This window comes from Pseudophryne corroboree, chromosome 8 (assembly GCF_028390025.1).
Source record: "Pseudophryne corroboree isolate aPseCor3 chromosome 8, aPseCor3.hap2, whole genome shotgun sequence".
Taxonomy (NCBI): domain Eukaryota; kingdom Metazoa; phylum Chordata; class Amphibia; order Anura; family Myobatrachidae; genus Pseudophryne; species Pseudophryne corroboree.
The window spans coordinates 375,497,947-375,524,833 of NC_086451.1; the positions used below are offsets into that span (position 1 = coordinate 375,497,947).

A 26,887-nucleotide genomic window follows, 5' to 3' on the forward strand; every position below is an offset into this window, starting at 1 on the left:
TCTGAAGCTGAATGTGCATTGTTTGCTCCTTATTACCCAGGTGCTTTGTTAATTTGTTATGCCTTAGATTGGTTGCTTAAGTCAAGTTCGTATACAAATTCTGAAGCTGAATGTGCGTTGTTTGCCCCTTATTCCCCAGGTGCTTTGCTACATACCCCTAAAACGAATATCCTTAAACCACTTTATAATAATGTTTTCTTCAAAGATTCTTATGATGCCTGGAAGTCTGTAAACATCCAATTAGGGCATAGCCCTTATAGGTCTGCCTGTTTACCCTTATGGGGAAACCCCATGTTCATTCTGGGAATGGAGAACACTGCTTTCCATCATCTGCGGCTTAAGGGTATAAAAGATATTGCACAAGTTTTTGATCCAGGAGGGCAGATTATACAGTTTCAACTCTCCAACAACAATACAGTCTTTCTAAAAACAGTTACGTCGTATATATTCAGCTATATCATTATATCTTCTCTTTACATGCATTAACTCCCCCCACTTTGAATCCTGATCCCCTAACGGTAATTATGTCCAAATTTCAAGTTCAACGCTACAAACCAAAGCTAGTCTATGTGGAGTTGATAAAACCCTCAATCGTTCTGATATGGAAAGCAACCACGCAAGCCTGGACTCATGATATTCCTTTAATATCCCAGGATAATTTATTATTTAAACATTTTCACACTGTAATGCGTACGGTTCAATGTTCAATTCTACAGGAAGTTCATTTAAAAGTAATTTATAGGGCATATATCTCCCAAGGTCAAAGGAGCCATTTTGACAATGCTGAATCAGGTATTTGCCCAAAACGTGGTTATTTTCCGCAACTCTTCTTTACAACTACCTGGACCTGCAGACATATAAAACGATACTGGTATAAAATTGTTCATTTTATTAACTTCTCGTTCTCTTTACAGGTGTCTTTAGACCCTAGCATGTTGCTGTTTGCTAATTTTGATCCTTGGACATTAGATAACACTAAGAGACGGCTAATTCTTTTCCTTACAATTTTAGTCATGCTGGCAAAGAAGGTCATACTTATCTCTTGGCTGTCAAAATATCCTCCTTCTCTTAGGAAACTTGATATACAATTAATGAAGTATACAGTATGTATTACGATAGATATGGTGTATCTCAAGATTTCAGACTAGGCTCGGACAACTTCTTTAAAAAGTGGGGTCCTTATATTTCTACCAAATCTCTGTCAATGCAGACACAGATTTGTCAGATTTTTGAAACGCATGGAAGTTCCTCATGCCTCATGAATATGCATGTATTAGGATTTGCTCTTATTTCATGCTATATACAAATGTGTTATTTTACGGTAACATTGAATACACTCAGATTGAGTGTGATCCCATTTAATGATCTTATTCTTTGAAATGGTGCTTTACCCCTACTCACCCCCTCCCTTACCCATCTTTCCCTGACTTCTATTATTCACTCCCCCTTTTCCACATCATAGTTTTCACTGTTTATGTATTACTCAATAATTATAAAAAAAAAATGAAAATACCGGTTACAATGGTTGACGATATAATATTTATTAGAATGCAAAGTCAATGTCTATATATATTATACGGAACATTGTAAACGTACTTATATTCCTCTTCTACGCCAATCTTCTTATTCTACGAAGACCTTCTTCTCTATGACTTGAATGCACTTGATATTTACTCTGGATAATATGTCTGTGCATCTGTATTCAACAGCCTTTACATGTTTTTTTATTGCTATTGTTACCTCTGTAGTCTTCAATAAAGATATCTAAAAACAAAAAAAGTATCAAAGTATCAAGTGTATCATACTGTGCCCCATGTAAGAGTATTTCTTGAAAGCACTGTTTCATATGCCCTTTGACAATGGACACCCTCGCCTAGTACCTTTTACAGTTCACATTAGTTTAGCAGAAGAGTAGTTTATAACTAAATTAGTGAGGGATAACTGATACCAAATATTAATTCGAAAAAAAAAAAAAAGAAAATAAATATCCCTGATACATTTGGAAATATTGTGGATTGTACAACTGAAAAGTGGAATTATATTGGAAATTAATGATGATGAAAGGGATCTAGGAGTCACTATTTCAGGTGACTTAAAGGCAGGTAAGCAATGTAACAAAGCAATAAGGAAGTCTAGTTGGATGCTTGGTTGCAGCAGAAAGAAAGAAGTAATAATGCCACTGTATAGGTCATTGATACGGCCTCATCTAGAATACTTTGTTCAAGTCTGGAGGCCATATCTTCATAAGGATATTTACAAAAGAACCAGCTGCACGCATAATACAATCCATCATAGGAGTGCCAGGCACATAAAAATCACATTGCAATATATAGTAAAAAAAGAGTCAGCACCTCCAATTTCAATGCAAAAAAGGTTTATATATATAAAACCATCATGATCAAAAATCAATAAAGTGCAAACAATTAGAAAAATCAGAGCAAATGATCAGCAACAATAGGGTATAAATGCCAAGGTGGTCAAAAATGGGTGTCCTCATGCTCAATCAGTCCTGAATCCCAATGAATTTGAATGATGTTTATATATATATATATATATATATATATATATAAACTTTTTTTAAATTGAAATTGGAAGTGCTGGCTCTTTTTTTTTACTATATATTTCATAAGGCTATTAATACATTAGAGACTGTACAAAGTAGGGCAACTAAAATGCGCATGGCCTTCATCACAATATTTATTTAGAAAGACTAAAAAATCTCAATATGTATAATTTGGAGCAGGGAAGGGAAAGGGAGGACATGATAGAAATTTTCAAATATACAAAAGGTTTTAACAAAGTCCAGGAGGGAAACATTCTTCAAATGAAAAAAAAAAGTATTAGAACACAAGGACATGCACTGAAACTAGAGGTAGGAAAATTCAGGGGAAATTTGAGGAAAAATTACTTCACAGAAAGGGTAGTGGACAAGTGGAATAGCCTCCCATCAGATGTGGTAGAGCTAAGAAAGTAGAGCACTTTAAACATGCTGTTATGATTCCAGCACTCTGGTCTGGGGAGATCTTATTGCGAGGACCGGAGCACTGGAACGTAATGCTGGCGAAGGGAGCGGGAATGGAAAATAGCCCCTGGCGCCCTAACTCCGTTGTCTTGCCCGTGCTGTCAGAAATCCCCTGCGAGACTATGGTTGCTTGAGCCCATGGCAGCCGCGTTTGAAGGGCGGATTACGTCTGCCCAACTCCGATGCCCCCCCAGGTCTTAATGAGAGACAAAGGGAAATCCGAGACAGGGTGATAACAAGGGGCCCTCTGACTAAACAACCAGGCCAGGGGCTACAAGCTAATAAAAACTAGAATATGTGCGGAAAAACCGCCAGGGAAAAGGACAACCAAAATATCCACTTGTCCACTTCTCCTACCCGGCACCGCCGAGTTCCAGAGAGGACTTGTGGAAGCGGAACCCTCCGCAAATGCTCCAAAGACAAAATATGTAAAGATTAAGCGGCTGAGCCGCAACACACGGCAGAGCCGCAACTCACGAAACACCACTCGATATTCAAAGGTGATCAGTCAGGACTACTGGGGACCCAACTACTTCCTGGGATGAGATGACAACTCCCGGATACAGGACTTCTTAGGACAGGAATGACCGGATACAGCAGGACTGGAACAGACTCTCAGCAAACCAAAGCAGCATGCAGGAAGCTATTACCGGCGTCTGTGAGAAGCACTGAGAAGGTATTTAGCAGGGAGTCCTCCAATCAGCTGTTCAGAGCCTGATTGGTATTAATGCCGTGCAGCTGCCTTGCTGCACGGCCAGAAGACAAGTGTGTGTGCGTGTGTAACTAGACCCTGCAACGGGAAACGCGGTCCGCCCGTGGCGTCCCCGTTGCTAGGGTCCGTGCGGCTCAGCGCGCCCGGCGTCTAGCGTTGCTAGGAAGCTGGCGGCTGAATGTGCACGGCGTCCCTAGTTGCTAGGCGCCGGGCCGCGAGGACATTGCGGACCCCGGCGCCTAACAGGACCCCCCCCCCTTGAGGAGGTGGTCAAGGAACCCCTAAAGCCAGATTTCTGAGGAAATTCCCGAAAAAATGCCCTCTTGAGCCTAGGGGCATGAAGATCCTTATCTAGGACCCAAGACCTTTCCTCCGGACCATAGCCTTTCCAGTGAACTAAAAAATAAAGCCGACCCCGGGACAATTTGGAATCAAGAACTTTCTCTACCAAGAACTCCTGTTGTCCCTGTACATCCACTGGAGATCTACCCTGAGAGATCCTCCGAGGAAATCTACTGGAAGAAACGTATTGTTTCAACAGGGAACAGTGAAACATATTTCCAATCTTGAGAGATCTTGGTAAACGTAGCCGAAATGCAACTGGGTTGACTCTTTTAATAATAAGAAATGGTCCAATAAATTTGGGTCCCAGTCTAGCCGAGGATTGTCGAAGCCTGATGTTGCGAGTTGACAACCACACCTTATCTCCCACCTTAAAAGTGCAAGGACGTCGGAGCCTGTCAGAAAATTTATTCTCTCGAAAGGCCGCTTTTCTGAGAGCAAGGTGCACTTTTTTCCAAATTGCTCTGAGATGGGAGGTCAATGCCAGCGAGGAGACTGGAGAATGATGAAAAAAAGAATTAGCTCTGGGGTGAAAACCAAAAACTGAAAAGAAAGGAGACTCTTTAGTGGAGGAATGACAAGAATTATTGTAAGCAAATTCAGCCAAAGGAAGAAACTCGGACCAATCATTCTGGAGTTTGGCTGAATACAAGCGCAGATATTGTTTCAATGACTGGTTAACTCGTTCAGTTTGCCCGTTGGATTGTGGGTGGTAACCGGATGTTAACGACAGTTTCATCTTTAATGAAGCACAAAAACATTTCCAGAATTGTGCGACGAATTGTGGACCCCGATCAGAAACAATATCAGTGGGCAACCCATGAAGCCTGAACACATGGCGGAGGAACAAAACTGCCAACCCTTGAGCAGAAGGCAATCGGGGAAGAGCAATAAAATGAGCCATTTTACTAAAACGGTCCACTACCACCCATATGACTCGGAATCCAGCTGAAAGGGGAAGGTCAACCACAAAATCCATGGAAATATGAGACCATGGCCTGAGAGGGACACTTAAGGGCATAAGTTGCCCTATAGGCAAGGAACGGGGAACCTTATGCTGTGCACAAACCTGACATGAATAAACAAATTCCCTAACGTCTTTAGAAATACTAGGCCACCATACTGAGCGAGAGACTAACTCCAATGTTTTAGTGATTCCCGGATGCCCTGAAACTTTGTTGTCATGGAATTCAGTTAAAACAGTAGCTCTCAAAAATTCAGGAACGTAAAGACGACCAGCAGGAGTAAATCTAGGAGCTTGATGTTGAAGCTGGTTTAACTGGGTAAATAAATCCTGTGTGAGGCCTGCCCGGATGACCGAAGATGCAAGTATTGGGGTAACAACAGGATTGTTATTGTGAACCGGAAGAAAGCTACGTGACAGCTTTAGTATTCTTGGAACCAGGCCTGAAAGTGATTATAAATTTGAAACGAGTAAAAAATAATGCCCAACGTGCCTGCCGGGCATTAAGCCGTTTAGCTGATTCGATGTATTGCAGGTTCTTATGGTCAGTCAATACCGAAATAGTATGCTTTGCTCCTTCCAGCCAATGCCTCCACTCCTCAAAAGCCCACTTTACCGCCAGTAACTCCCAATTACCAACGTCATAATTGGATTCAGCGGAGGAGAATTTCCTGGACATAAAGGCACAAGGATGTAACTCCAGAGACTCCGGATCCTTTTGAGAAAGGACGGCCCCCACTCCAACTTCTGAGGCATCAACCTCCACAACAAAGGGCAATTCCGGATTAGGATGTTTTAGGACTGGAGCTGAGACAAAGGCTTGTTTCAGGGCCTGGAAGGATAACTCAGCTTCATGCGACCAGTTGGTAGGATCCGCTCCTTTCTTTGTCAGAGCTACAATGGGAGCAACCAGGCCAGAAAAAGAATGAATGAACGTCCTATAATAATTCGCAAACCCTAAAAAGCGCTGAATTGCTTTTAAATTGGTGGGTTGCGCCCAATTAAGGATGGCCTGGAGCTTCTTAGGTTCCATCGAAAATCCCTGAGGGGAAATTATGTACCCTAAAAAAGATACTTCCGTGACGTGAAATTCACACTTCTCCAGCTTGGCATATAAATGATTCTCACGTAACTTTTGAAGAACCAGACGCACCTGGGTGATATGTTGTTCCATCGATTCAGAATAAATCAAGATGTCGTCTAAATAAACGACCACGAATTTCCCTGAGAAGTCACGGAGCACATCATTTATGAGGTCTTGAAAAACTGCTGGAGCATTAGACAGGCCGAACGGCATCACCAGGTATTCGTAGTGACCCGACTGAGTACTGAAAGCTGTCTTCCACTCATCTCCAGATTTAATTCGGATGAGGTTGTAAGCTCCTCTCAGGTCAATTTTAGAAAAAATCACAGCAGAACGTAACTGATCAAAGAGTACAGAAATCAACGGCAAAGGATAGGTGTTTTTAACTGAGATCTTATTCAGGGCTCTAAAATCTATGCATGGTCTAAGCGAGCCATCCTTCTTCTCCACAAAATAAAACCCAGCACTTAAAGGGGATTTTTTTGGTCTAATAAATCCTTTCTGTAAGCTCTCCTGAACATAGTCATTCATAGCCGAAGTTTCTGGCCCGGACAATGCATATAATCTCCCCTTTGGCAATGCGGCACCAGGAACTAGCTCAATAGCACAATCATAAGGCCGATGGGGAGGCAGAATGTCCGCATTGCCTTTGGAGAATACATCAGCAAACTCCTGGTATTCCCCAGGAATGAGTTCTGAAATGATAGCTGCGACTCTGACTGGAAACGAAATACACTCCTTAGCACAAAATGCACCCCATTGGGAAATCTCCCCGGACCGCCAATCAATGGTGGGATTATGAAAGGCCAGCCAAGGGTGACCCAGAACAACTGGAAATGCTGGGCAATGTGTTAGATAGAATTCGATATTTTCGGAACGTAAGGCTCCTACTGTAAGTACTACGGGAGGTGTACGGTGGGTAATAACCCCATTGGAAAGCGGACTCCCATCTAAGCCATGCATGGTGACACACATATCCAATGGTAACTGTGGAATGCCTAAGGCCTTTGCCCAAGTTAAATCCATAAAGTTTCCTGCAGCTCCACTGTCAACAAAAGCCGACACCAAAGAACTGAGGCTGTCAAAGGAAACCTTAACTGGGACTAAAAGAGAGTTATTCGAGGAGATAAGCTGCAGACCTAGGTGAACCCCCTCACAATTCACATGGTCAAAGCGTTTCCCGACTTGTTCGGACAGTTACGAGCAAAATGTCCCTTACCACCACAGTACAAACAAAGACCGGAATTTTGCCTTCTGGTCCTTTCCTCAGGAGACAGCCGGGAGAGACCCATCTGCATGGGCTCCTCGACGTCTTCTGGAATGGAATAAACACAAGGATTTGACCTTACAGATGTTCCTCTTTCAGCTCTCCGCTCTCTGAGACGATGACGATCAATCTTAATAGAAAGCTCCATGAGTTTATCGAGAGTCTCAGGAGCAGGGTACTGGAGGAGACTGTCTTTAATAGACTCTGATAAGCCGAGGCGAAACTGACTGCGCAGGGCTGGGTCATTCCAGCCACAGTCGTTCGACCAACGGCGAAACTCAGTACAATAAACCTCTGCAGGATTTCTACCTTGTTTGAGAGCGCGCAGCAGCCTTTCAGCGGACTCCTCTCTATCTGGGTCATCATACAAAAGCCCTAAAGATTTAAAGAAAGCGTCTACTGACAACAACGCAGGATCCTCTGCTCTTAAACCGAATGCCCAGGTCTGAGGATCCCCCTGGAGTAAAGAAATAATAATCCCAACCCGCTGAGATTCAGTACCAGAGGAAGTAGGTCTTAAACGAAAATAAAGTTTACAGGATTCTTTAAAATTAAAAGATTCTTTTCTATCACCAGAAAAACGGTCAGGCAAATGCATCTTTGGTTCAGGGACTCCCCTTGGGGAGGCTCGCAAAAGATCTTCCTGCGACCTCACCCGAAGAGAAATATCCTGAACCATCTGAGTAAGTTCTTGAATCTGATTGACTAAGAGCTGGCCAGGGTTTGGCCCTAAACCTGTTGGATTCATGAGGCCAAAAATTTTAACAAAAACTGAATGAGAGGAAAAAATTAAAGCCCTGTTTAATTTTAATTTTTGATATGGCCGGTAATAATGTTATGATTCCAGCACTCTGGTCTGGGGAGATCTTATTGCGAGGACCGGAGCACTGGAACGTAATGCTGGGGAAGGGAGCGGGAATGGAAAATAGCCCCTTGTGCCCTAACTCCGTTGTCTCGCCCGTGTTGTCAGAAATCCCCTGCGAGACTATGGTTGCTTGAGCCCATGGCAGCCGCGTTTGAAGGGCGGATTACATCTGCCCAACTCCGATGCCCCCCCAGGTCTTAATGAGAGACAAAGGGAAATCCGAGACAGGGTGATAACAAGGGGCCCTCTGACTAAACAACCAGGCCAGGGGCTACAAGCTAATAAAAACTAGAATATGTGCGGAAAAACCGCCAGGGAAAAGGACAACCAAAATATCCACTTGTCCACTTCTCCTACCCGGCACCGCCGAGTTCCAGAGAGGACATGTGGAAGCGGAACCCTCCGCAAATGCTCCAAAGACAAAATATGTAAAGATAAAGCGGCTGAGCCGCAACACATGGCAGAGCCGCAACTCACAAAACACCACTCGATATTCAAAGGTGATCAGTCAGGACTACTGGGGACCCAACGACTTCCTGGGATGAGATGACAACTCCCGGATACAGGACTTCTGAGGACAGGAATGACCGGATACTGCAGGACTGGAAAAGACTCTCAGCAAACCAAAGCAGCATGCAGGAAGCTATTACCGGCGTCTGTGAGAAGCACAGCTGTTCAGAGCCTGATTGGTATTAATGCCGTGCAGCTGCCTTGCTGCACGGCCAGAAGACAAGTGTGTGTGCGTGTGTAACTAGACCCTGCAACGGGAAACGCGGTCCGCCCGTGGCGTCCCCGTTGCTAGGGTCCGTGCGGCTCAGCGCGCCCGGCGTCTAGCGTTGCTAGGAAGCCGGCGGCTGAACGCGCACAGCGTCCCTAGTTGCTAGGCGCCGGGCCGCGCGGACATTGCGGACCCCGGCGCCTAACACATGCATGGGATAGATATAAGAATATCCTTACCAAGAATTAAGGATTAAATAAGGTTTGAGGTAAAAATATGGTAAAAAGGGGGCAGGCTAGATGGGCCAAGTGGAAATTATGAGCCTGGTCCACTCACTCATTATCACAACTAGTGTAACATACTTCTCATTGCCGTTCACTCATTGCCTCTATAGTGCACCATGAACACTACATTCAGACTAATTTTCCTCTCCTACCTCTCCCCAATGCCCACAGTCTCCAATTCAAGCTACTCACCTTTATGTACAGGGTTCTAGAAGCCATTTTCCCTGGAGGGGACTCAAGAAGCACAACCCCAGAGGAGGTATCAGAGGCCATATTGCCAGAAGGGGTCTCAAGTGGCTTAGCCCCAGTGGGGGTCTCGGAAGTCGTTACCCCAAGAAGGGTCTTGAGTGTGACAGCCCCAGTAGGGGTCTCAGAGGCCATAACCCCAGAAGAAGTCGCGAAGGTCATGATCCCTAAAGGGGTCTTGATAACCATAGACTCAGGGAGAGAGTCCGATGTTCCAGTCTCTCTGAGAGAGTCTGATGTTCCGGTCTCTGTAGGAGAGTCTGATGTTCCAGTGTCTGTGAGAAAGTCAGATGTTCCGGTCTCTGTGAGGGAGTCTGATGAGCCGGTCCCAGCAAGGGAGCCTGATGAGCTGATCTGAGCAAGGGAGTCTGACAAGCCAGTTCCAGCAAGGGAATCTGATGAGCTGGTCCCAGTAAAGGAGTCTGATGATCTGGTCTCAGCAAGAGGGTCTGAGGTGCATACCCCAGGAAGAGACTCGAAGGCCACTGCCCCAGAGGGGTTTCCAAAGGCCACTGCCCCAGAGGGGGTCCCAAAGGCCACTGCCCCAGAGGGGGTCCCCAAAGGCCACTGCCCCAGAGGGGGTCCCAAAGGCCACTGCCCCAGAGAGGGTCCCAAAGGCCACTCCCCCAGAGGGGGTCCCAAAAGCCAGAGCCCCTGATGGGATTCAGAAATTCACAGCCTCTAGTAAGGTCTGTAGTGACTTTGTCCCAGCAATGCACTCCAGCCAGTCTTATAGGAATGAAGCGGATCCTGACTCTTTGGATGATATCTCAACATCTTTGGTTTTTTATGGAAACAACCCAATTTCTTGCTGTAATTAATAATTTTGTCACTATTATGAAATCAAGACCTTCCTTAGGGGTTACTTCAGCTAACATTGTTTTACTTCTCATCTACTCCTTGAAGGGGAGGCCTTTGGAATGGGTTTGTAGACTCATGAAGGCAGAGGATCCCATGCTTCAGAATCTTTCAGCATTTTATCAGGCAGTCGTAAAGGAATTTGGTCCCAGAGAACACCCTTCAGATTTCTCGGAGTCATCTGTTTCACATGCTGAGAATCTTTCGCTGTCTGCAAAACCAGCCCCAAAATCCTCAGGCCATGTTCTCGACATTAGGAAGTGCTTTCTTTCCTTCTGCCTGCAGTACTTCTTCTGAAATTTCAGTCCCCAAGGTTAGAAAACCAATCTCGGGATTGAACCCAGCCTTGCTAGAAGGTACTGTCAGTTCAGACAATGTTTGGGGAATTACTTTGGTCAGACCTCTAGAGCCATGTAAAAAGAATAAAAATAAATAATTGTTGACTCTTGCTTTGTTTGTTTATGAAAAAAAGGAGATTTTTCTTTTCTTGCTGTGTCCAGTGGCCACTGTCAAGGCGGGGGCACTGTTACAAGCTGTTGCCACAGCTTGTTTCTGTCTTCTTGCCATTGTCTGTTTGTACCAACATGTCATGTTTTTGTTAATGTATCCCTTGTTTTGGAAAACCTGGAAAATGGGGTCCTTTAACACACCTCAGGGGGAGGAGGGGTACTGTTATGATCCGCTGCAGTGGCTCATTCCTGTTTTCATTCTGTTCATGTATTCTATGTTATATTTCTGTTTGCATGCCAGGGTTTATCATGTACTTGTTTATAGTACTTTTTGGGTTCACCCTTGGTGAGTCTGTGTAACTGCAGCCTGTTTCCTGTGCAGCCTCACCAGTCAGATAATTAGGTCATTATGTGGCGAGTCTGTGTAACTGCAATCTGTTTCTGATATTTGGCCTGTGCTGTCTCACCTATCAGCTTAATTAGGCCATTACTTTGTGTCTGGCTTCCAGCCATCCTGATTGGGGCGTGTTTCCTTTATTACCCAACCTGCCCTGCACTTGAAGCCGGTGACAGCTTCATGTCCAGTTTGTATCTGTGTCCATGCCCTGTCCGATGCTGGAATCTTGTATTTGTGATATTGGTGCTATTATATTCCTTGTGGTATCCAGTTGGAATCCTGTGTACCCTGTCCTGATAGAATCCGGAGTTCATTACTCATCACCTGAGTTCCTGCATTCAGTGAGAAACTGTCAGCTTCCTGTGATCCTGTCTGCCAGCCTCTGGTTAGTCTCTTGTTCCAGTAGAGATTCCTGGTGTTCCTGTTCTCTGCTTCCAGTCAGGAGGTTTGTGTCCAGCTCGTCTTGAGATCTGGTTCCAGTGGGACTCGCCTGTTTCCAGAACACCTCAGAATCCTGGCAGTCCTTAGATACCCTGCTCGTGGTACCGTGAGTTAGCAGCTCTGCCACATGTGGTGACAGAAAGTCACATCTTCTATCTCTCTTTCAGTTGTGTTGTTTCTGTGGAGGCTTCCGCACTGCTTTTGTTTCTTGTTTGCGACAGTGTCGCATTATGTAGCTTGGCCGCAATCCTTAGTTGTATTCCCGGAGTAGCAACGAGTTTGCATACTGCGGTTTGGCCGCTTGTCTTGGTCGCTGTGTCTTGGTTCGGCGGCAGTGCCGCACATAGGAGGTCATTCCGAGTCGTTCGCTCGGAAAATTTCTTTGCATCGCAGCGTTTTTCCGCTTAGTGCGCATGCGCAATGTCCGCACTGCGACTGCGCCAAGTAAATTTGCTATGAAGTGTGGATTTTTACTCACGGCTTTTTCTTCGCTCAGGCGATCGTAGTGTGATTGACAGGAAATGGGTGTTACTGGGCGGAAACAGGCCGTTTTATGGGCGTGTAGGAAAAAACGCTACAGTTTCCGGAAAAAACGCGGGAGTGGCTGGAGAAACGGAGGAGTGTCTGGGCGAACGCTGGGTGTGTTTGTGACGTCAAACCAGGAACGATAAGCACTGAACTGATCGCAGATGCCGAGTAAGTCTGAAGCTACTCTGAAACTGCTACGAGATGTGTAATCGCAATATTGCGAATCTTTCGTTCGCAATTTTAAGAAGCTAAGATTCACTCCCAGTAGGCGGCGGCTTAGCGTGTGCAATACTGCTAAAATCGCCTTGCGAGCGAACAACTCGGAATGAGGGCCATAATTTGTTCATGTTTTTTCCTGTATTCTTTTCTGTGGGTAGTCTTGCAGGTTTTAGTTAGCTTTCCCCTACTCACTCGTAGTCTCGGTTGGTGCCTTGTCACCTCATAAGACCTGGGGGCATCGGAGTCTGGGTGGACCTAATTCGCCCATTCAAACGCGGCTGCTAAAGGCAGAAGACTATATCTGCAGACACCATCCGACCACTGGGAGGAGTAAAGGAGTCAGGGGTAGAGTAGGTGTAGCTGCGGTTACTCATTCCCAGCCGCAGCGCCACACGTGAGTTCTGGAACTCCCTAGTTGCCACCCAGTCTCCAGAGTTCCAGGTACTCATTTGCTTACACCAACCTTCTCTACTCTACAATGCTTATTCCTTACCCTAGAACTGTTGCCGCACTGCATCCTATTTCTGGAACTGCATATATTGTCCAAAGTAGCCTATTCACCAAACTTTAAAGCCTTCAAACACTGCCTCAAAACTCAACTCTTTTTTGCTTGCCTATCACTGTTACCCACATTAATGTGTATATGGAAATGTTCTGAAAGCTATGAGTCCCATTTAAAGGCGATTGAAAAAAGACACCAATAGTCCTGTTATTTTGTATTTTATCTACAGAAAAGAGAAGTTGCTGTGCATACCTCAGAAGACCCTTTATAAAGAAGGTGCGTTGTAGACATCTGTACATCACTTTAGAGAATTTCAACCTTGTGGTCTAGAACAGTTAATACTTTTTTGGTAGTGGGGGGATGTGCTAAAAATGTGTTCACCTCTGCAAGTCAGCACAATTTGGTTATATCACAAAAGAAATTATTGCTTTCGCACAGCAGCGATCAGGTCTGAACTGTACATGCGCCTATGCCGCAGTGCGCCGGCGCATGCCAGACTGCCGACAGCTGTCTTAGGATAGCGAACACCTCTGCCTGATTGACAGGCAGAGGTGGTCGCTGGGCGGGAGGGGGCGGGCCGGTGGCATTTGTCTGCCATTTAGGGGGCGCAGTCCGGGCAATGCAGGCATGCCCAGACCATTGGGGGATGGGCCGTGATGTCACACGCAGCCACTGAGACCCGAGCAGCAACGGGTATCTCCCTGCCAGCATGAAGGAGCTGCGCTGGTAGGGAGCTACTCCTGAACTACAAAAGCATCCCCACTGTGTGATGCTTTTGTACTTCTGTGTGTGTGTTGGCCCCCCGCCTGACATGCGTGGTGGACTAACCCTGTGCTGGGCGTCCCCCCACTTGTCAGGAAAGCTGATCGTAAATTTAGCACATCTACGATCACGTCTGAATCACCCCCATTGCTATGTACTGTTATCCTACAGACACAGTGAGTGGCTGAGAGGAAAAACCTTAGTAATTGGCCATTCCCCTTTACAAACACTACTAAACATATTTCAGATGTTGCTGAACTACATCACAAAGAATAAATTAATTTCTCACTAAATATGTGCTTATGTTCAAAGTGTAATTTAGATTTTAAGCATAATTTTGGTGTTAAACCGAAGGAAAACAGAAGAGAACATTCTATTAAAAATCAAAAATACAGGACTGCAATAAAACAACAAATGTGACTTCACTTGCTCTTCACAACAAACACTTCTTGTCTTTATAACCTGGACAGTCAACACTGAACTTCCTGTTTTGGACACTGCAAGAATTTTCCAACTGGCCTGCAATTACTTATATTTAAACTTTCAGTTTTTCACAAACATCTGAATGTAAACTTTACCAATGAAATTTTGACTTTATACATTTAAAAGGCCTGTCTGAATGACAATTATTTTATTTGCCTACCCACCCTCACAGCGTCTCATTTTTAACAGTCTACCTTAAAATTCAAGTTCTGCACCCATATAATCTACACTTTTATTTAGCTTTAAACTAAATTATTGCTGTTGAGCATTCATATTTACCAACTCTATACTTTCACCTGCATTTCTGTAAATCTACATCTCTTACTCATACAGCCTCAACTCCTATTTCCAGTTTTCCTACCCCCATTTATCTTATCCATACTGTCACATAAGGAGAATCCTAACAAACCTGGTTGCTGTCCAGAGGCCATCCCAAAAAGGGGGGGTGATGTCACGGCGCGATGGGGCATTGTGCGGGAGCGCCGGCACTTACCCATCTGTACATTCTGGCTTGGTCCCTCGGGAGGGGGTGCAGGCTGCTGGCGGCGGACACAGACTGCGGGCACGGCTAGAGGAGCAGGGAGCAGAAGCAGCAACATTCTTTGTGCAGCTTCCAGCTGCAGAACTGTGGGATGGGCGCCGCCATCTTGGATGGGGTCAGCTGACTTGCATGACCCAATGACCAGCCACTGCTGCAGTACCAATTAGATTAAGCCTGCAGGAATAAAGCTGAGGCTTTCTGGGTAAGAGATTGCCAGTGCAACATCTTACACACTGTAATGTGTGCTTAGGGCCTAATTCAGACCTGATCGTAGCAGCAACTTTTTTAGCAGATGGGCAAAACCATGTGCACTGCAGGAATGTTAGGAGGTATGGTTTGTACAAACTCTGCACATTCGTTCATCAGTAGTCTGAGCATAGGGGGTCATTCTGAATTGATCGCAGCAGCAAATTTGTTAGCAGTTGGGCAAAACCATGTGCACTGCAGGGGGGGCAGATATAGCATGTGCAGAGAGAGTTAGATTTGGGTGGGATGTGTTCAAACTGAAATCTAAATTGCAGTGTAAAAATAAAGCAGCCAGTATTTACCCTGCACAGAAACAAAATAACCCACCCAAATCTAACTCTCTCTGCACAGGTTATATCTGCCACACCTGCAGTGCACATGGGGGGTAATTCCAAGTTGATCGCAGCAGGAATTTTGTTAGCAGTTGGGCAAAACCATGGGGGTAATTCCAAGTTGATCGCAGCAGGAATTCTGAAAGCAATTGGGCAAAACCATGTGCACTGCAGGGGGGGCAGATATAACATGTGCAGAGAGAGTTAGATTTGGGTGGGGTGTGTTCAAACTGAAATCTAAATTGCAGTGTAAAAATAAAGCAGCCAGTATTTACCCTGCACAGAAACAATATAACCCACCCAAATCTAACTCTCTCTGCACGTTATATCTGCCCCCCCTGCACTGCACATGGTTTTGCCCAACTGCTAACAAATTTGCTGCTACGATCAGGTCTGAATTAGTTCTCTGTGCTCCACAGCATTGTTTATACAGCATCCTGAATCTGGTGTTCTCCAGTGCCGGACGATTTTCAAACCAGCGTCACTGTTCTACATTGGCTGAAACTGCTCAATCTCGCTCCTTCAGTTACTCCTGGTCTCGTCCACGCACCATAGCCCACCGTCTCCAGATACTGCTGGGTGTTTGTTCACGGTAACCAACCTCCAGCTCTCAGTCTCCAATCAGCCTGACGTGCCTCACTGGGTACTGTGTCTCAACCAGAGACTTATGAAAAGTTCTTTCATTCGGCCCACCCGATTAATCCTCCAAGACCCAGCTGATACCCCAGATCACAAATCCGGATCTACAGCATCCAACAGGTCTGACACATACTACTGTATGTCCAGGTTTTCTTCCACTCTCCCCATCACTCATTATCTACCTAATCCTTCATTTTGCCACCTTATTTCACCTCTATCCTTCCCCTCCTACACCACCTCCTCTGTCTCCCATTCAGCCCTCTTCTTCCCTTACCCTCCTCTCCTGTTACCCACTTTTATTCACCTTTCTCCCACCTACTAACCAAATACTCAGCCCTGCTCCCTTCCTCCTCTCCCTGTCATCTCATCTCACCTCTAACTGCATCACACTTTATTCCCTCCCTACCCACCTCCTGCAATTTACTTTTCGAGCTCAGGAACCTCCACCATCACTACACTTTTTATATCGCTGCTTTCTAAATTAATCTCACCTCAATGGTACAGCAACCTTGATATCTTGAGATATCTTTGGCAAAAGATATGCTAACAACTTCTTATATGATATTTTTTGTATAATCTGTTTTTATTGAAACGTTATTAAGTATAAAATAACTCGACACAGCAAGATACAGAACAATCAATTATAGGAGAAAATATCAAAATTATCAAGCTGATTTCAGATAACGGAAGAAACATAAAAACATGTAGTAGTTTTTATCGCTACCGAAAAAGGAGTAAAATTCCAGTATGTTCGGGGATAGGGTAAGGAAGAGGAAAGGTGTGAAAAATAAACAAAAATAGAAGAAAAGAAAGAAAGGAGAAAAGCAAAATGCACCTAAACCAAATTCCGAGAGCTGTATAGATTGTTTGCTAGCCGCTAAAGATGGTGCATCTTATTGCATTCCAGTCGACGTAGAGATGAAGGCTCTATAGGATTTTGATGCTTTATATTCGAGCCAGGGGAACCAAATAACTGTGAACTTAAAAGCATTTCTTCCATGGTCATATAATAATCAATTCTAGAGAATAAGGTCTTGCATGTATGCGGGAGAGGTGATCTCCACCGGATAGGGATTGTTGCTCGCACAGCATTACCTAGGTGTCATAGCAATGTCTTGTAATTGGACAGTGAGACAGAGGATTGTTTCAACAACCAGAAAGCAGGGGCAGCAGGGACAGGTATATTAAGTATGTCTTGAGAGGTTGCAATAATATCAGTCCAATAAACTTAAATGAGTGGGCATTCCCACCAAATATGCAGTAGTGACCCATCTGTATTTCGACATCTCCAAAATTTAGCTGAGACTGTGGGGTACATGGCATGCAATAGGGTAGGATGTCTATACCATCTTATTAAAATTTTGTACTGGGTTTCTCTGACCTAAATGCAAACAGAACTATAGTGGACTTTTAAAAAATATAGTCTCCCAACCTTTATGAGAGAGTGAGAGTCCTAGATCCTTTTCCCAATCTAAAGTGAAATGAGGAGAGTTCAAGGAGTTTTGTAATAATTTATATAAAGTAGATATCGTATGTGTAGGGTCTTGCAGGCCAACGCAGAGCCTCTCGAAGGATGTTAAGTCCAAGGATGCTTGTGGAAGTCGGAAGTTAAAAAATGCCTAACTTGTAAGAATTTCCAGAAATCATTCTGTGGGATTACCCATTTTGTGAGAATATCAGAGAATTGTTTTACACCGGCAGATGCCACAAGCTGACCAACCCTAAAGAGTCCCTCATTCGCCTACTCAGAGAAGTAGGAAAGAGTAAGGCCAGATGTAAATTCAGGATTCGCTAAGAAAGTTGTCAAAGGGCCAAATTTTGAAGAAATAGGGCAGCGGTGTAGAACTTTCCGAATGGAGAGGTTGGGGATATAGTTGGATGAGTGAGGGGTGCTCAGGCAGAGAAGGGAGCCAGGGAAAGATACAGCTGCATATAAACACCCTCTAGTTCGACCCATTGCTTAGTTTTCCAACTCCTGGTCCAATCCAAAATCCTATATAGTTGTACCGCATGATAATAATTCTTAATATCCGGTAGTTGAAACCCACCATCACGGATCGAATGTGTCATTATGGATCTGCTAATCCAAGGTCTCTTACGAAACCACTTGAATTGCTGGATAAGGAAATGTATGGACCAGAACCAGGAGTCGGGGATAGATACCGGTAGTGTCTGGAGAGTATAAAGCAATTTAGGGAGAGTGTTCATCTTGACAACATTTACCCTTCCAAACCAGGAAATGTGTCTAAGATGCCATCTACTGTAGTCATTTTTAACTATCTGGAGAAGAGGTTGAAAATTTAAAGGTACTGAGCGGGATAAGTCACGGGTGAGCTGAACACCTAGATATGTTATATGGGAAGCTTTCCTGGTGAAAGGGAAATAACTCTTAAGGCCAGCTACTTCTGAAGGGGAAGCTGATAGACAAAGGGCACATAATTTAGACATATTGACCTTAAAATTAGAGAGTTTGCCAAAGGTGTCAAGTTCTTGCATCAGGTGGGGTAGTGAGGAGGTAGGTTGAGTGATAATTTCTAATAAGTAATCTGCAAACATCGATAATTTGTATTCCCTGTCACCTACAGACAAGCCAGAAATATGGTTGTTAGCTCTAATAGCTCTGGCCATTGCTTCAGTACAGATGACAAAGAGTAGTGGGGACATCCCTGTCTCTTCCTATAATTTATAAAAAAGGGTGTAGACAAGGAGCCATTAACTTTGACCCGGACAGTTAGTGATTCATTAAAAGCTAGAAGTGCCCGCAGGACTTTGAGATTACTTCAATCTTGATTGGCACCCCTCCCCACTCGCCTCTATGTTTTTTTTACGCAGGAAACTAGCATTAGGCTGCACATTGAAATAGGCATAATCAAAAGTAAATCCTTTTTATACTTATATAGTGTTTGTATTGGGGTGAGCATTGAGGCATGGGGCCCCCTGAACTTCTCAGCTTGGCCACTTCAAGGCATTACCACTTAACACTTACATCTACATTTTATATCACTTTCTTTGTTTTTTATCCATGTATTTTTTCACTTATTTTCTCTCCTGTAGCACTTCTAACACTGAGTAGATATGTTTACTCTGTAACACTTTACTGCTATCTTTCATTTGTGTGATGCCTTAGGGTGGTTTGGCAGGGCTGGTTTGGGAGTGCCCTGTGCCCCAGACATGAACCCCTAGAATGTTAAGGATTTGCATGACAAAGAGGTGACTTTGACGCTGGTGGGCAGGCCCAAATTTATGCCAACAACCTCTTATATGTAATTGTAATATATATTTAAATTTTCAGTAGTAATGTTTGCATAGTGCACCTGCATCCCTTTTTTTTTATATGGAGATAAAGTCATGGACCTCATCTTGTCCCTCCACCTCCCCACTTGATCATATCCCCTTCCGCCTCCTCCGCCATGCTTCCTGTCTGTTTCCATCTTGCCCACCTCCTCAATCTCTCCCTCTCATCAGGCACTGTTCCCTCTGCCTTCAAGCATGATATTGACTCCTCCATCCTTGACTTCTCTGCTGCTTTTGACACTGTGGACCACCGGAAATACTTCACTTCCTTGGTCTGCGTTATACTGCCTTTCCTGGCTGTCCTATCTTTCTGACTGTTCCTGCTCTATCTCCTTTCAGGACCCCACCCTCCCCCACTGCCACTAACATTAGGTGTCCCCCAAGGTTTTGTGTTTGGACCTTTTCTATTCTTTCTCTGTACTTTCTCTTTAGGTGTGCTCATTAGCTCTTTTGACGTCCAATATCATATCTAAGCTGATACTTAGATCTACCTTTCCTCCCTTTCCTCTCCCCCTCTCTTCTCACTCATATCTTCGATTGTCTCCCTGCTATCTCTTCCTGGATTTCCCAGCATTTTCTTTAACTTAACATTTCTAAGACTGAGCTGATCATCTTCCCACCCTCCTGCATAGTCTTATCTCCCACAATTTCATTATCTATTGATGGCTCAACCAACTCCTCTAGCCCCCAAGAGTGCTATCTTAGGGTTATCCTTGACTCCTCCATCTCCTACAAATCATACATTCAGTTCCTTTCACAGTCCTGCCATTTCCATCTCAATATTTCCAGGATCAGACCTTTTCTCACCCTGGATGCCACTAAGACCCTCATTCACTCACTTGGTCATCTCCAGATTGGACTACTGTAATCTCCTCCTATCTGTCTTAACTGACAACCACCTCTCTCCAGTCCAATCTGTCCTCAGTGCTGCTGCTCAATTCATCTTCCTCTCCATAAGTACATGATCATGTTCTAAGTGATTTCCTTGTGTTTTACCACATGTACTGCAGTGTTTTCAGGGTTTATCACAGCCTTGCTTTAAGCTCCATACAGACTTCAGCTTCCAAGTTGCTATGCCTTCATCGTGAGATAGCATTACTGCTGCAGCACTTCCCCAAACTGATTGTGCACCTGTGTAGACTCCACATTGCAGCAGTGATCACATACTAGCTGGTAGCTACTTGTGTGCTTGTTTGTAGAAATCATGCAAGATCTCCTGTGTGCAGTACTGTGATACTGTCACTGTTATTGCTGCACCCCATGCTACCCAGTGTGTACCCCATGAAGTTTCTGCCATTCTAGGTGCTGGGCACCACCATCTTAGTTCATGTCATGTGACTGTAGGAGCACAAATGGAATAGGAAGGAAGTTGCATCACGGGTGAACAGCCAGTCATCTTAGACCCAGGAGTATAAATATCCTTCAAGGCACTTCCTGTTGTCAGTGCTTTGTTTTCTACAGACCTGCTGTGACCTCTGCTGAGTATCGCTCTGTCTAGCAGCTTGCTCATTGACTCCTGTGCAGCTAACACCTTAGCACCCACTGACTCCAGCCAGAAATCCTGTATAGCTGGTACTGCTCTGCAACTCAGAATCCAGCAATCCTGAGTAGCAGGTCTTGATCCAGCAATCATTTATAGCCAGTACTGCTCTGCAAACTGGCATCCAGAAATCCTGAGTAGCTGGTCATGATCCAGCAATACTGAGAAGCTGGTCCTGCTCCGCACTCCAGCACCCAAACCTAAAGCACTGGTGACAACCCGGTAATCCTGAAAAGCTCCTGCTCCACATTCCAGCATCAAAGTCTAAGTAGCCGGTACTGCTCTGCATCCCGGCAATCCTGTGTAGCTGCTCCTGCTCCACATCCCAGTGCCTAAACCTAAATAGCTGGTATTGCTCCACAACCCAGCAATCCTGTGTAATTGGCATTGCTCTGCCTTCCAGCACTACAGTTACCACAGACCTGCTTTAACCACCTCCAATCCTTGTCCTTTATGGAGAAGTCCTACATCAAGCCACCTAGCTTCCAACCCAGCCTTCCACCCTCCACTCCCATGGCAATCCCTAGTCTGGACCCACAAACAAATCCAAACCTGACAGTACTACGTCTGCGATCCCTTTCTTACAAACCCTAAACTGCCTCCCCTTCCCTTCAGAATCAAGTTCAAGCTTCTCACACTCATTCCTCCCCTATTTACATCTCTGACCTTATCTCCATTTACACTCCCTCTTCGCTTCACAAATGCATGCCACCTCTCCTGCCTAACGATTTCCTCCTCTCACTACCATCTCCCAAGATTTTTAACATGTTGCTCCCTATCTGAAATACTCTACCTCTCTCTATTAGACTCTCCACCTCTCTACAAAACTTTAAATAGCTCTCAAGACCCACTTCTTCATCAAACCCAACCATCTTTCATCCTAACCCTCTATTTCATGCTCACTGTCTGCCTTATCTGTGACAGCCTTGTCTGTCCCCGCCCTTCAAAATGTAAGCTCTCACGAGCAGGGCCCTCTCCCCTCATGTGCTTTTCATTCTCTTACTTAGAATGTTGTGTACTCTATATTTCCTACATTGGAACCTAACACTCAGTTTTTGCCTCCCTGATGCTTATTAGTGTCATGACCACTGATGCAGCAATTTGTATATACCATGTACTTGTCCTGCATTGTCTTAAACTGTAAGTCGCTGTTTTCTTGTTTTGCCCATTTGTTTATGTACTTTGTTATCTACTGTGGAACCCTTATGGTGCCATATAAATAAATTAATAATAATAATAATAATAATAATAATAATAATAATAATATCTGTCTATATACTCTGGCTAAATGAAATATATTTAATAATAGAATAGTGTTTGGGTTCCCGCTACCCTGCCCATCATTGTTACCATACACCTATGCTTACCGTACACTATCAATGTCACATTATAAAGATTACCTTTATCCTCTGATTTAATTAATAGCTATTTTTATTGTTAGATCTTCCTTCACCTTAAAATTGATAAAATTCTCTTTACTGCATTGTAGGTTTCTCCAGAAAGTCTACCTGAGAAGAAGGACGTTGAATCCATCACTGAGTAAGTGACTTTTATAGCTCTAGAAAACATATTGTACTTTTAATTCACATGATCAAAGTAGCACAGTTAAGATGAGTGACTAAAATATGCAAATATCTATATACCACACAGGAACACTATAAGACTATGGGGTAATTCTGAGTTGATCGCAGAAGCAAATTTGTTAGCAGTTGGGCAAAACCATGGGGGTAATTCCAAGTTGATCGCAGCAGGAATTTTGTTAGCAGTTGGGCAAAACCATGTGCACTGCAGGGGAGGCAGATATAACATGTGCAGAGAGAGTTAGATTTGGGTGGGTTATTTTGTTTCTGTGCAGGGTAAATACTGGCTGCTTTATTTTTACACTGCAATTTAGATTTCAGTTTGAACACACCCCACCCAAATCTAACTCTCTCTGCACATGTTATATCTGCCCCCCCTGCAGTGCACATGGTTTTGCCCAATTGCTTTCAGAATTCCTGCTGCGATCAACTTGGAATTACCCCCATGGTTTTGCCCAACTGCTAACAAAATTCCTGCTGCGATCAACTTGGAATTACCCCCCATGTGCACTGCAGGTGTGGCAGATATAACCTGTGCAGAGAGAGTTAGATTTGGGTGGGTTATTTTGTTTCTGTGCAGGGTAAATACTGGCTGCTTTATTTTTACACTGCAATTTAGATTTCAGTTTGAACACATCCCACCCAAATCTAACTCTCTCTGCACATGCTATATCTGCCCCCCCTGCAGTGCACATGGTTTTGCCCAACTGCTAACAAATTTGCTGCTGCGATCAATTCAGAATGACCCCCTATGCTCAGACTACTGATGAACGAATGTGCAGAGTTTGTACAAACCATACCTCCTAACATTCTTGTCCCCTGAGTGGGGACTCTTTTGCATGCCGAAAAGGGGGGGGGGGGGGTGATCTTGGGGAAAGGTCGTGACTTCACAGGGAATACCACTATCACGAGCCACGCCCCATTTTTGTCAATGTGGGGACATGCCCAGCGCTCCGCGAGCTGCTGGACATGCCCCCAGTACCTCTCTTCCATCGAACAGATGCTGCGCGCATGCATACAGTATCTATTCACTGCTGCTCTAAGCAGAGTAGTAAGTGACAGGGGGCTTCCTAACTGACCCCCCACACCCACTGTGGGACACTGCGACCTGCGAGTGGGACAGCAGGACAGTACCAGAAAAATGGGACTGTCCTGTGAAAATCGGGATAGTTGGAAGGTATGCACAAACTGTGTTTGAAGGCTGCTCAGACCGTTAAATGCTAATATTTGATGTAACATTTTTCCAGTTTTCTGCCTCATCCACAATCCCCACCCCCCACCCCCAATACATCACCATAACTCAGTCCTAACTCACAATCCTTTAAAGTGGCAGAACACATTTGCAAATAGTTGCAGGAATATCTTGGCGAGTTTGGGTGCATTATTTTGTCCGTTCTGCATGTCTAAATGGTGAGAAATATGCACCATGGTTCACTCCACTTTAGCCTCTTGCAAAATACTAATCTGGCTAAAGCACAGTCTCCTTGGAGCGCTTTTACCCACCACAGCAACCTCACACTTGTATTTGCCACAGCTAATTAACTAAGCCCAGATTGATGAGTCCCGGACACTGATGTCTGGCATTACTACTTGCTCTCAATGTTCTTTTGTGAACCAGACATTCAGATTGTTCCCAACCACAAGTCCTAGTTCTCCCCCAATGCTTATATTTCTTGCACCGATGCCATTAAAATCGTATATACTGAATAGAAAGTTCTCATCTCCTATATAACAGCCCAGATCTGTCACTCTGTGACTTTGTGGATAACGCTGGGCGTGGCTAGGAGCTCTCATTGGGTTAGCAGCAGGCCTATCACACCCAGTCCACAGCTGATTGGCAGAGAAACGCCCTCCCACGCAGGTTACATCCAATCGGAGGCTCTGCCCTTCGGCTGCTGTGTGTTTCCAGAGCAGGATTAACAGTGGAGCTGATGGAGCTGCAGTTCCAGGCCCACACCCCAATCCAGGCCCACTGCATCTGCAGCAACATACCCTCCAACAATTTACACATAAAAATTGCTACAAATTTGAAAAGGGGGCATGGTCACGGGTACAGTGGCGTGGTCACGCCCCTTTTTGTATACTTTCAATGGAAGTTTGGAGAGCCAGAAATCGGTACAGACCATAAAAAAAGGTACTGTACCTAACAAAAAGGTACAGCTGGAGGGTATGCCACTGCATCTGCAGCAAGTCTCTGCACTGTATATAGTGAAAAAAAATCCTTTTACTTCAGCGTCCTATGTCCTGCTGCCTGCCCCCTCCAGCATCAACAATCCCCACTCCCTAGCCACGGTACAGGTGGAATAAAAGCAGCTGCGGCCACCGGCATAGATGTGTATGAAAGCGGCACAGCGGAAGGCTTTCATTGCCCTCCCTGCGCCGCATACTCTCTGAGCCTCCTCTGCGCGTGATGTCACAGAAGTGCCTCCCTGCCACATGTGCACCCAGATCCCCAGAGGCCCTGACTCCGCAACACAGCACCTGGCCTGCCGGCCTGAAAGCCCCGAGATGGCTAATGTAATGGATAGAGTGGGTGATATCACGGAGGGTAATGTCTGGATGCTGAATCAATGTAAAAGGTGACAGTGCTGTGCAGTGCAGTGGGTGTGCAGTGTCACTGACACTGCACTGCACTCTCACCTTTTACATTGATTCAGCGAGTCAGTCAGTTCTGCCAGCCAGTCACTGTTGTTAGCGCCGGTGTCCCAAAGCGTCGCATTACAGGGAAGTAGACGCACTAAATAAACTACAGCTCCCAGCAGCCCTTACCGCTGAAGCATTCCGGCGCTAAGGCCTGCTGGGAGCTGTAGTTTATTGAGTGCATCTTCTTCCTTGTAATGTGGCGACTTGGGACACCGGCGCTAACAATAGTGACTGGCTGCTTGGCTGCTGTGCGAGTCTCCGGGAGAGCCACTGCCAAAAGGATGATAGCAGCTTAGCTGCTTCCAGGAGGAGAAGCAGGAGAAGCATTACCCGCCCCTCCCCCACTCGCAGTACCTCCGGGCCCCATCTGTGGCACACCCCCTCCACCACTCGCAGTGATTCTGGACCCCCTCCCACACCCGCAGCACCCCTGCTCCTGCCCTCCCCCACCTGTGGCACCACCTCCCCCACCTGCAGCATCCCAGCAACCGCTCCTCCCCCACCCATGGTGGCTCCGGACCCTCACCTGCAGCATTCACACAACCACCCCACCCATGTCACAACCACATCAGCCCCTCCCCCACCCATGGCACCCCCACAATCACCCCTCCCCCACCCACGGCACCTCTGGACCCCCTCCCCCATCCGCGTCTCCCTTGCACCCACCACTCCGCCAACCACAGCACCTACTAGGTGATTCATCAGGCCCTGCGTGCACTGTTTATGCCGTTGCAAAGGGTTACGACCCCTTAACCATCGCACGCCCTTTGTCCGTGCAATATTTAACCACTCACGCAATTATGATTGGAGGTAATACTCCATATAATACAAATATTGCACACCACAAGGCCATGCAAGGGTTAAGGGGGCGTAGCCCCTCACGACGATGTGAAGAGCGCCCGTAGGGCACGATGAATCACTTAGTTTTCAATAGTCACTAATACTGACATTTTTGAAGCCATTAAAGGTGCCATCTCTGCTTTACCTGATTTGCTAACGCTCATTTCAATTTGTGTTTTTCCTAAAATTATCTTTCATTTTAAGGTAGTAGATAACCAGAACTTAAATTAAAAATTTAAGTAGAATCCTGTGACTTTCAGCTTTAACTAAAGATTAGAGTTTCCATTCTAATATGAAGGGACCTAGCATATCACAAACAAAAACCACAAACAAATTACAGGTCAACAACCACTCTCTCATTAACTCATTGAGTCTTGTAACCCAGTATCTACATTAGCTAGCTGAATAAAGTGAAAATCCAGTTCTCTGTTAGCATTCTAACATCTTCAGGAATTCAAAAATGAATAGGCTACAAGTGTAGGACAAATGTAAAAGTGCAAACGCTCCTGCTCCCCCAGGTCACAACATATATATGTATGCCTTTAATACTGTTTATATTATGTGCATGACTGCCATTTGTCATTTACCCAGTCTCTATTCAATTTACAGGAGAAAAAGTAAGATGAACAACTGGAGCTTTGCAAACCTTATTATACGATTATGGTGCATATCAGTAGAATGTGATTAAAATGGTAGACTATTATAAGTTGCTGTTTTATTAGTGTAAAGAACCAGTACTTATGAATGTAGGGAATGTACTTGGTAGCAACACTTCTTGCTAATGTTTATAGTGTGTGGTGCACCTGCTAGATAATAATTGTCTGCTAATGAGCTTGCAGGTAAATGGGAAAGATCCTGTAGGGATAGTATAAGTATCCTACCAAATAAGTGTTTAAGTGCAGCATGTGAGCATATTAGACATTAGACTATAATGAGCTGGATTGGGAGTGCTAATACTTATTAGTGATACTGTTTGGGGAGTGTTGGGATAATGAAAATGGCAGGGATGAGGAGGGGTATTGAGATGCTTGGAGGAAAGGTGGGGAAGAACAACTGTGGCTAAGTTTTGAGATCCTCTATTGTGAATAG

General features: G+C 44.9%; 1 long non-coding RNA gene across 2 annotated transcripts in view; it reads left to right on the forward strand.

The window, feature by feature from the left end:
• Positions 1 to 26,497, forward strand: part of LOC134947825 (uncharacterized) — a 64,279-nt gene extending 37,782 nt beyond the window's left edge. For both annotated transcript variants that reach the window (XR_010182801.1, XR_010182802.1), the window contains exons 4-6: positions 13,128 to 13,174; positions 22,225 to 22,274; positions 26,408 to 26,497. This is a non-coding gene — a long non-coding RNA (uncharacterized LOC134947825). The remainder of the gene's footprint in view (positions 1 to 13,127; positions 13,175 to 22,224; positions 22,275 to 26,407) is intronic.
• The last annotated feature ends 390 nt before the right edge of the window (positions 26,498 to 26,887 follow it).